Raw genomic sequence first — 11,241 nt, forward strand, 5'->3', positions numbered from 1 at the left:
TCCTTGTTGTCTCGGCAAGAAAGAGGAACAATTCATTTTAAGATAAGAACGGAAAGTACCAAGCCATGAAAATAGAAGATGATTTTCTGGGTGAAAAGTCATGATGATGTTGATCTGATCTATGTATAAAATGTAACGGTGACGCATGAAGGGGCGTCAGTAAATAAACCCTGATGCTATAAAATATCTGTTCATGCTTTGATTAAGTCGAAGACTACTTCCTGTCTGCGTACAGAGTTGTCTTCCCACACGTGTGTTCATTAAAATCATTGTTTGACCAAAGACCTACTGGACCATGGGTGGTGTGTACTCTCCTTCCTCAACTTTGAATCTTAACAGTCTTCTCATGGATGCTCACCTACCTTGACTCGTTCCAGCCTGGTATGCATTTCCCAACACTGCGGACAGTGGCCCACGTCAGAGACGTTTAATATTTATTACATATGTCTGAATTGCTAACCCTAACCCTAGCTCAACAGACCACAATGCCCTGGACTGTCAGTATTATTACATGCTGTGAACATAAGTAGCTTTGATCACAGTTTATGTCGTAAAAGAGAAGGAATATTGAAAAAAAGATCAACATTGTGATATTATTTCTTCCAAACTGACCAGAAACATGCTTGTCAGACTCTCACAGCAAATGATCAGACTCACTGTGCATGACTGCTCAGGCCCAATGATGTCTGTTAGATTGTCAGTTGTTTAGTGCTTCTGTACAGTTAGAGTCACCGTCTCTATTTCAGAATAATTAATATGCGGAAAACACTAAAAGTTGATTGTCTTCCAATATTCTAGCATAATTAAAAAACTTTGACTTTGTAAGTACATATTATTAGTCCTAATGCCAGCATGATTCTTCATAACTCCTGCCCCTGAACTTTAAAATTTACCTGATGAAAGATCATTTACAGTGGCACTCTGTCAGGATGATTCTGACCATAAGATCACTGTATTAATCTGAATCCTTCTGCAATGTGCTGTGAATGAATGCTGATGCAATTCACTGTGGGAAAGCTGTTAATAAAATGAATCTGTGACACATGCAACACATTCACAGAGGAAGAGGACACAAAGGGAGGACACGCAGAGGCTGTGTTGAAGTCAGAAATCCAAATCTTTATTAAAAAACAGGCGGCGGTAACAAACAGGAAGACAAGCAGTCCATCAAACAGTCTACAGGGTCAAACATACAGAGAATTCAAACAGCAGTAAAAAATAACTGGACAGTGAAAAACTTAAAGCAATGTGTGACGCAATAAAAGGAAGCAGCGCAGTATATTCACTGAATTATAATCAATTACAAAAGAGAAAAACAACGATTTCTAAGGATTATTTTCTTAAATGCAGTTAAGAGTGTGGCAGGTAAAGATGGAAACATACAGAATGTAAACTGTGTGAGTTTGTGAACTTTGTTAGAAACAAATGAGGTAAAAAACAAAACAGACAAAACACAGAACGAGGCTCTCAGTATTCATTAATAATTAGAAAGAAAAATTCTGGTCGTGGATTTTTACAGTCTTAGTTCCGCTCGCTGTCATCATTATAATCTTCATGATCAATGGTGAGGTCCTGAGGTGGGCGGGGCTGTCTCTGGTGATGTCACCATGAAGGAACAGCATCTGGCACGTGTTGCTGAAACATCCCAGTACACTGGTGTAGTTTCCTCTCCAGCTGTTTGACATGTGACACTTGAACATTAAGGGGAAGAAGAAGAAACAGTGTTAGGTCAGGTGACCACATGGTTTCTAAAGTAACTGACAGGAAGTAACCAGGCCATTAGAAATGTATGGCATGTGTTTAGAGTTACTGGAGTTGGGTAACTCTACTTACCAAAAGCAGAAGCACACAGATGAAGGATCAGATGCTGAATGTTGCAGGAACATGCTCATGTGCGGTGGTCATTCAGTGCTGCAGGTTAGACAGTCCAAGACTGATATGCTGCCCATCTGAGAGTTTGAAAACACACATGCAAAGATTTATTTTGTATTACAGTCAAAGTTGGATGTTCATTTTTGTCCTTTAAAAATGTTTGTGTATTTGAAAGCACTAACATTTAAGGATGACTTGGATCGTCTCCTTTAAAGGGGAGACAAGTGTATCCACTGATCCACGTCACTTTACCTGGATGATGACTCCTCTCCCCCTCACTCAGAAACACTCCTAATATAACCAAACAAATAAATAATATTGAAGATTTACTTACATCATTACAAAAACATCAAAAACATCTCCCTTTGATTCTATTTCTCCATTCCTGCTGAACATCAGGCAACAAATATCTCAATAAATCACAGTAAAATGTAAAGCACATTTTTTCTCTGCTTTGTCTAACCTCTGCAGAGCCTCTGTCAAGAAAAACATAACTGTAAGCATAAAACAAATATACATTCATAACACGTCACTGGACAAACCTCGGTCAGTTGATTTCCTCTGTGCAGTGCAGACGAACATCAGTCAGCAAGTCAAGGTGGTGAGATGGACTGGTGTCCTTTGTGACTCTGCTGGTTCTTCTGAGGAAACACCACCGTCTCTCCACACCGTCACCATCTGTGAGCACAAACTGCTGCTCTGCCAGCATGTAGGAATCACATATCACACACAGGGGTGAAGAAACATCAGAGCTCAACTTTGGATGCTTTAGATCTAAACAGATCAAAGTAGCTCTTAGTTTCAGCAATCAGTGAGCAGACAAACAATGATACCAAACTGATTCTGTATGAATACAATATGGTATTTTCAATACAGGTGTCAAATTAATTTATTAAAACTAATACAGATATATGTATATTTTTTTTTGATAAATTAGTTTGCTAAATTATAAGAATATATTTTTATTTTTTTTTCATTTAACAATTGCAACTGAAAGAAATTAAATATTGAACAAAAATATATTGTCACATTCTGAGCATGCTCAGCACGCTGACAGACTTGAAGTTGCTACAGATTTTAAGAAGTGATAATTATAGGGAAGAAACTTCTCTTTTTCATCCGTTTAATCAAACATTAGATGCCTCAGCTGTCTCAGTCCTGTAGCGTTCTGCAACTACAACTAACCTGAGGCTTGGATTTGGCTGCAGGTGCCCCTGTACATCCTTCTCAGTGCTTCACACATGTGGGTACCATTTAATCCCACTTCTTCCTGAGCTTTGCTTCATCACAAGACCAAAGGTGGCATCCCGTGTCACAGTCTTATCATCATCCAGAAGAAACATTTGAAGAAACATCATGCAGAAGAAACATTTACGCGCCTCCTGGTTTTGTTTTCTGATCCTGCGAAAAGACTGAGGACAACAAAGCCCAGAGAACACGAGATAAACAACATCCAACATTCAGACTCAACAGCCTCCATAAATGAAGAGCACCAGGTTGGTTCAGTTATAGTAGATATAAGCATACTTCACATTACTGGGTATGAATAATAATGAGGAGGCAAACTTTGAAGATGCAAAGCATGATGTCCCATCATCAGACTGTAAACAAACATCCACCAGGCTTCTTTGTTGCCAAAATTGATGATTCTCCCATCGGGGATCAGTAGAGTGTATTAACCTGTGGTATAAGCAGCAGTCACTGAAATATTACTGTTTCAGATAAGAAATCTAGCACATAAAAGCCAGGGTGGGAGGGATCTCTGCAAAACGACTTACCTCTGCAAGTGTGAAGCTCAACAAAAATCTGACTCTCAAGTCACTGACAAACAAAACCTCCAGCTGGGAGATAGAAAACGCTGTCTGGGTCTTGCTGGATGTTGCTGGTCAGAGTCCACACATTAGCAGAGTGCTTCTTGGTCCCACTGACCCATGTGAACAGTGACTGTGGAGAACTGTTCTGGAAAATAGAGAAGAGAATTAAAATAACAAAAAGCCAAACAGGATTTCCACAAAGACTGTCTTGGAATCAGCAATCAAAAAAATCACTGGTTCATATTAAATATGAACAGGTTCCTTAAATGTACGCAGTTCAGATCTGATTTAATTTAATTTCCTTCACACAGCACATTCGTCCAGGCTGACAGGTAAACATAGAATTAATCTCAGGTAACATGACTCATAGTAGAGTTTCAGTAAGAAATATTGCAGGCTCTAATATTATTACCACACAATCCAAGGACACACCAACAGCTCAGATTTGTAGAACTATTTAAACAAATGTCTTCTGAATATTCAATTCATGTTCACAGTGTGAGGGGGGTGTCGTGGAATTTTTAAAATAAAGTCTGCAACACAGAAAGAGCTGTGATCAAGCTATTTATTACTGCGCCAACACACATCAAACATCACAGTTCAGTCATGTCAGCGCTGCCACAGAGGTCGTGCTCCTCCTCCTTTATGCATTCCAAGGAAGAGGGAGGAAGTTAAACTGATCCTACCACACTTCACATGTCTCGCTATGAAACCTAACGCATCAATGGTTGTGCTGTTTTGTGCCCTTGGCCTTATCAGCACCTGTAAAGGGAGTTGTTTTCTCAAAATGCTGACGCTGAAGTAAGTTCAACTAGTTTTAGAAACTTTCACTGAACAGTAACAGTGTCACAACTAAGCACATGCATAAGCACTTAAATACTTTAAATGATAATAACAGAAAATTTCTTTTACAGGAGCTAGAGCCTGTCCCAGTAGTCATAGGTAGAGCACACCTGGACAGGTCACCAGTCTGTCAGAGGACTAACACAGAGACAGACATCAGAGTAACAAATCTATTTAAAATTAATGTAAGTTTGCTGCAGCTGTATGTATGAACATGTGTTTCTGTGTTCACAGTCCACCTCTCAGGAACCTGCAGTTGACTTTTAGTCTACTTTAAACAGACCTCACAAAAGGCTGATGTGGCTGGATCAGTAGTCTGATTTAAGTACGATACCTTTGGCCAGGGATTACTCTGGTGCATCGCTTCACTGCAGTCTTACGTATTTTCCCCACACCTGAATAAAAAATACTGATATATACAAATAACAGCTTCAGCTGATGCAACCTGACTCAATCCTAAATGTTCAGCACACAGAGACACAGAGGTGCCATTTAAAGTTTAGTGATAGCCTGAGTCACTGATCATTTGCAGTATTACAGAGTCTGGCAGTCTTTGCATGATGTCCACGTCACTGTAAGTTTCTAGCTGACTCTCAGGTGTGACAGGTGTGCCAGCAGGAAAGAATAATAATAACCTGCATCCTGAGGTTTGTCATGCAGGATTAAAGGAGCCAGGCTTTGTTCACACAGCTAGGATTGTATTTTACACTGACCCTGGGTCACTATAAGTATCATACAGTTTAAACGAAGCACTGAAACTTGCACATATTTATTACAGATGCACTGAAGCTAATCGAGATTTTTGCTGTCAGTCTGTGGCTGCGATTAAACACTTTACTGGAAACTTTATTAACTAGTAACTTCATCAGTCATGACAGAAGCTAATATTTCTGTGCTAACATCGTTTAACCAGTAACAGCTTTACTCCAATATAAGCTAACGTTTACACCGCGTAAATTTAAGCTAGCACCATAAAGACGGTAAAACACGTAATAATATCTACAAATGCATCTTAAAGCTGTTATATTAGCACTCTGTGTATTACTAACATAACCACATTAACATTACTGACACTCGCTGACGTTTAATGGTCATTCTATAAATGCTGTCCGTTTAAATGGTCTTACCTGTAAACACTGCTGTATCCACCGGATTCCAGCCAGAGTGGATTCTGGAGTCTTCCAAGCTCCTGTTAGTGATCCTCCATCTGGATGGATGAGAACAACCTTCTGAACAATCTAGCAGGAGATGGCCCATATCTATGGGACTGATTTGTGCTAATAACGCCCATTGTATGGACTGATAACAGCCGAAGCGGGTGAATAAAGTCACCCAGTAGCTAGCTGTGCCATTACCCAGCATACATCACTCCCTCCATAAATGCAATAAACCATACAAAAGTATCGTTCTACCTGTTTTTCAGGTAGTTGTTTACATTATATAATTTATTGTGTTCAGTATACGTCACTACAAAGTGATTTCGGAAATATATAAATATACGGACAACAGGCTCTTCCGCGGCAATCTCTTCAATCGGAGGACCCTTCACGTCAATTCCCGACGCGAGGGGGGTACCCTGCGCGTCCATAAGTGCAGCAGAGGGAGCCTGACCATGCGTCACACGTTTGACGAGTTGGGAGTGAGAACGTGTTGGTATAGTGCACTCTATGTAGTATTTTGTATTGTATTAATTGCAGACTGGGATTTTTAATCAATTTAAAGGTTTTTAAGCATACCTGAAGTTTTGGTCTAAGCTGACTGATAAATCTGCTTCCCACTTTGCAATAGGAAGGGATATTGATTCATCTATTTTAGAAAGTGTTCTGTATATTTTAGATAATAATTTGGGGGATTTAAGAGTAAGAAAATGTACCGCACTTGGTGGTGTTTGTAATTCAACTTGACTGAGGTTAAATTTCTTTTTTACTATGGATTTAATTTGTTGATATTCTAAAAATCTTTTCTTGTTGATCCCATATTGTGTAACTAGTCTATCAAATGGAATAAATTCTGTTCCCTCTAATATATGTTCTAAGTATTTAATTCCTTTACAACTCCAATCTGGAAAATTAATCATATTATTGTTTTGTAATATGTCAGGGTTATTCCAGATAGGTGTACGTTTGCATGGGATTAATGAAGACTCCGTTATTTTTAGAAACTCCCACCATGCTGTCAGAAAAAAGCTGATGTTGATGCTTTTAAAACATTCATGTCTTTTGATGTTTGAGCTGATAAATGGTAGGTCTGAAATCTTTGCATAGTGCCTGTTCAACATCTAGCCAGGGCTCATCTAAGAAGGTATGTTTTAGCCATTCTGAGATGAACTGAAGCCTGTTGGCTAAGAAGAATTGGTGAAAATTAGGCAGATCTAATCCTCCTCTATCCTTGGTTCTTTGTAGCATTTTTAAACTGATACGCGGGGGTTTATCTTTCCAAAGGAATTTAGAAATATATGAATCCAGAGATCTGAACCAATCTTGTGATGGTTTGTTAGGGATCATTAAAAATAAGTAATTTATTTTTGGCAAGATCATGTTACGGATTCAAATATTGGGGATGGACACAAGAGGAAAAACCAAAATAACAACACTGGTCCGGCCAGGTTGAGTCAAACGATGATTTTAATGATCACACGCGTGGGAGATGGACACCGTACGCAGACAGCATCAGATCTCAAAATGGTGGAGCATTGATCAAACTCTTATAAGCCTCTAGTGGCCCCCACCTAATCATAAAAGCCTAAACATTCACATTCTTTCTCTCACACAGCGCCTAAGCTACGACCTTGGCTCCCTGTTTATCTGCTCCTGCTGAGATGGGGCAGAAAACCTCTCCAGTATGTTCTGTATGACTTTCTGCGAACAGTATTTCTTATAACTCAGCAGTATAATGCATCATAAAACAATATCATTCATTCACAATAAATCAGCAGTCTAATGTAATGCAAATCAGTCTAACAAATGTAATAGTTATCACCTTCTTCTAATTCAGGAGAATAATGCAAACTAAAACTACATAATAATTCACAATCATTAATTAGGGGTCTAACATGGCATAAAAAAATATTGTAATCCTACAATCATCATTTTTATAGTGGCGACCCTTCGCATGAGTGATATGGGTAGAGATTTCCATCTAGTCAGATCGCCTTCTACTTTCTTTAGAAGTGGGATGTGCTTTAATTTAGTTAAGTCTAAAAGCTTAGGCGAAACATTAATACCTAAATATTTAATATTTCTAGATTGTAGTGGGGCAGAAGAAGACTTATGGAAGGAGCAGTTAATGGGAAGAACTGTAGATTTTGGCCAGTTAATTGAATAATCTGAAACTCTTGAAAACCAGTTTATTAGAGTAATTACCTCAGAGAGGTTGGTTTGTGAGTTTTGCAGAAAAAGCAACACATCATCCGCATAGAGACTGATTTTATGTTCTATGTTCTTACATTTTATGCCCTTAATTGTTGTAGCCTGTCTATGAGACTACTGTTGGGCGACTGTGTTTCCCTTTTTGCACCCGCGAAGGAAAACATGTGAACATGTGCTAGGGTCTCTCTCTCTCGCTTACAAACACAAATGATTGTCGATAGAGAGAGAGGCAAGCTCCTAGAAGCAAGCTGTCCCATCCTGGGCAGCAAGCTGATCCTTCAAAGCACCGTTTAACGACTGCAGGAAATTTCCCTGCAGGTTAAATTCACCTGCCTCAGTGGCGGCGGTACGGAAATCAATCAAATAGAAATGAATACCACGGAGTGTGCATACAGTGCAGCTGCACTCCAGCAGTGTGAAGCAGTGTGACAGTTCAAATGTTTAGGAGGGAGATGTCGAGGAGAAAGAAACTGTTCCTGTGTCGGGTGGTCCTGGTCTGCAGGCTTCTAAACCGTCTGCCAGAGGGCAGCAGGTCAAGTCTGCTTGTGAGGGGTCTGTGATTATTTTCCCTGCCTGTTACACCAGTCCCCGGTCTCCTTCCTTCCACTTAGCATACAGCCTCAGAGTGCTGGATTTGGAGGATTTGGGGATTTGGGGTCTCCTCCTCTGGCCAGCTTACTATCCCAGGAGGGTACCTGATCATGGGCAGAGTGTAGGTGTTGATAGCCCGGATGTTGTTCTTACCGTTCAACTGACTCCTCGTGGAAGGCCTGACCCTCTACAGGTACTTGGTGGTTGCAATTTTTCTAGCAGTTCTGAGTGGTTTCCATTTGCCTGTGGGAAGATACTTGTAGCCGTCCTGTGGCTGATGATTGTTCCATTCCATAGTTGGTATCAGTATCCAGTCTTGTTAGTGATCTCACTGAGGGGGGTTTAGGCCTATGCAGAACAGCAGTGGGGACAGAGCTGTTCTGCATAGATCCCACACTTGATGGTGAAATTGGCCTCTAGTTTTACACGCCACGTCCCAATTGAGTTCCTGATGAAGGCTCTCAAGGTCCTGTTGATCTTGTACAGTTCTAGGCATTCCAGGATCCAGTTGTGGTACATTGAGTCATAGGCCTTCTTTGTCACGGTCTGTGTGGCAGACCGTGGGAGTGTAGGGAAGGAGGACCCAGGCGCGGTGCTCTATGTACAAGCAGTGCGTTTATTTACAGTGATGGACAGACATGACAATAAATCCCGTGCTCTCCCGACTCCCGTGACGTGTCCTCTTTGCAGTGCTAGTTCTCCTGTCTCCGCTTCTCCGTGATGAGCACCCCTGTGCTCGCTGTCCTCTCGTCTCCCCGTAACTCCTGGGGACATAAGAGAGAGGAAGCCATCAGACACACAATAATGCAGCAGACTCAAACTAGGAACTGGTCGTGTCAGGGTCCTGGGTCGGAGTGACCCAGGATCCCTGAGCAGTTATGAATTATATTATTATTGTATTGATATTTGGTGTTGCTGTCCTTCTCCCTGTTTGCGCGTGTGTGTGTATATGTGTTTCTGCGGGCGCCTTCAGGCCTGGTGGGTGCGGCCCAGCTGGCGGACTGGCCACACCCGAAGCCACACACCGGCTGCTGATCAGGCCTCGTCGGGGGAGCTACTTAGGAGAGTCTTGGAGCTCCCACTGACGCGGGATCATTGCTTGAGACTCCACGTTAGTCACCCAGTTGAGCTTGGTTAGTGTGTGTATGCCCGCGGTTGTATGTGTCCTGATGGCTGCTTCTATTGTGTTCCCAGGAGAGGTGTGGAGTGCCAGACAGCAGCAGCACAGGGGGTGCTGAGACACGGGAGCGGAGAGCACAAACACTGGGAGAAGACACGACATGGGAGTCTGGGGAAAGCACGGGGATTTATTGTTGTTTAGTTCCATACACTGTAAATAAACGCACTGATTATGTAACGGAGCGAAGGTGATTTTTTTTCAGTGTTTTTAAAGGAGGGGAACCTTGCTCCAAACGGACAGAGCAGTGAAGCCGCCAAGGGAACGCACACGAATAAAAACTGCATATTTAAAATATAATTTATTATATTTAAATAGTTAAAAATCTAAAATGAATTAAAACAACCCTGGCCAGGGGACAACACAATAAAAATCAATAAAACACAACAGTAAAAGTCCAGTGGCGTCCGCCACGGTATAAAAGTCAAGAAGAATTAAAAATCCAGTGAAGCAGTGCAGGAGGGAAACCCGGCAGCATCCTCGCCTTCCTCTCCGCGTTCTGTGCACCGGTGCGCTAAAGAAAGGAAGGCAGCGGCAGTCACTACTCTTTTAGGCAGCTTTCATTCATTAAAAGGGGACAAGTCAAAAGACTTAACCCGGGTGGGCAGAGCTCTCAACTCCGCCCGCTGCTTCTTTGTAACCGCCAATCGGCACCGGCCCGCCTCGCCGCCTCTAATCTCCCGCAGTGCTTAATCTGGCCTCCTGTTGCTGCAGCAGTCGGACCGCTCGCTCCACATCCCTGGTCGCTGACACTGTATCCTCCTGCCCTGCTTGACACCAAGCTCCACCAGTCCTATCTGTCACTGAGCACTCTCTGTAAATTACCACTCGCTCCTTTCCTCTCAGGTGTGTCCAATTAGTAAAACGGGAAAAGGGCGGAGTCTCTCCAGGACAAATTGACAGATGCAACCAAAACATGCAGTATAAATAAAACACTCCACAAGATATAACCAAAACATGCAATATAAAAAATAAATAAGCACACTTCACATTAAAACACAGCAAAGTAAAACAACATCCGTCCTCCCCTGGATGACATCTACACACAGAGCACCGCACCTGGGTCCTCCTTTTCCTCACACCCCCCACGGTTTTCCTTGCCAAACCGTGACAGGTCGAGAGACTGACGGGAAGCCACGCAGTGATCCAGCGTCGGAGAGAGCTCCACCACACTCTCAAGTTGCTCCTCCGACAGGCCTGATCAGCTGCAGGTGTGTCAAGGTCTTCAGGTGTGGCCAATCACCTCCCAGGGCCACACCCACACACATATGTCTACAAGCAGGGAGAACGAGGGACAGTGATACAAAATACATACATTATAATATTAGTCCATAACTGCTCAGCGTCCCTGGGTCGCTCAGACCCAGGACCCTGACATTCTTGTAGTCAATCCAGACAGGTTGCAAAACCACACAAATCCCAATGAAAGTTGAACAGAACACAACTGAAATAGAAAAAAAAACACAATTCCATGGATTACATTGCCCCCTTTTCCTGTTTCATATGTTAGGCTATGCCCTCTCTATTTTTGGTAATTCCACACCGGTGGAAACCCAAACAAAACATGCATTAAGAA

At 41.9% G+C, this 11,241-nt stretch overlaps 1 long non-coding RNA gene across 4 annotated transcripts; it reads right to left on the reverse strand.

Annotated features, from left to right (window-relative positions):
* Positions 1-1,098: 1,098 nt before the first annotated feature.
* Positions 1,099-3,469, reverse strand: LOC145420204 (uncharacterized). 4 transcript variants are annotated; one of them, XR_013901505.1, is made up of 4 exons: positions 3,058-3,469; positions 2,415-2,566; positions 1,834-2,163; positions 1,099-1,691 (listed from the first exon to the last, which is right to left on the reverse strand). It is a non-coding gene; the product is annotated as an uncharacterized LOC145420204 (long non-coding RNA). The 4 variants fall into 4 exon arrangements; XR_013901504.1 differs by having other exon boundaries at positions 2,415-2,571; XR_013901506.1 differs by lacking the exon at positions 3,058-3,469 and having other exon boundaries at positions 1,834-1,949; positions 2,055-2,163; positions 2,415-3,018.
* Positions 3,470-11,241: the final 7,772 nt, after the last annotated feature.

The sequence above is a fragment of the Astatotilapia calliptera genome, chromosome 14 (assembly GCF_964374335.1).
Source record: "Astatotilapia calliptera chromosome 14, fAstCal68.1, whole genome shotgun sequence".
NCBI lineage: Eukaryota > Metazoa > Chordata > Actinopteri > Cichliformes > Cichlidae > Astatotilapia > Astatotilapia calliptera.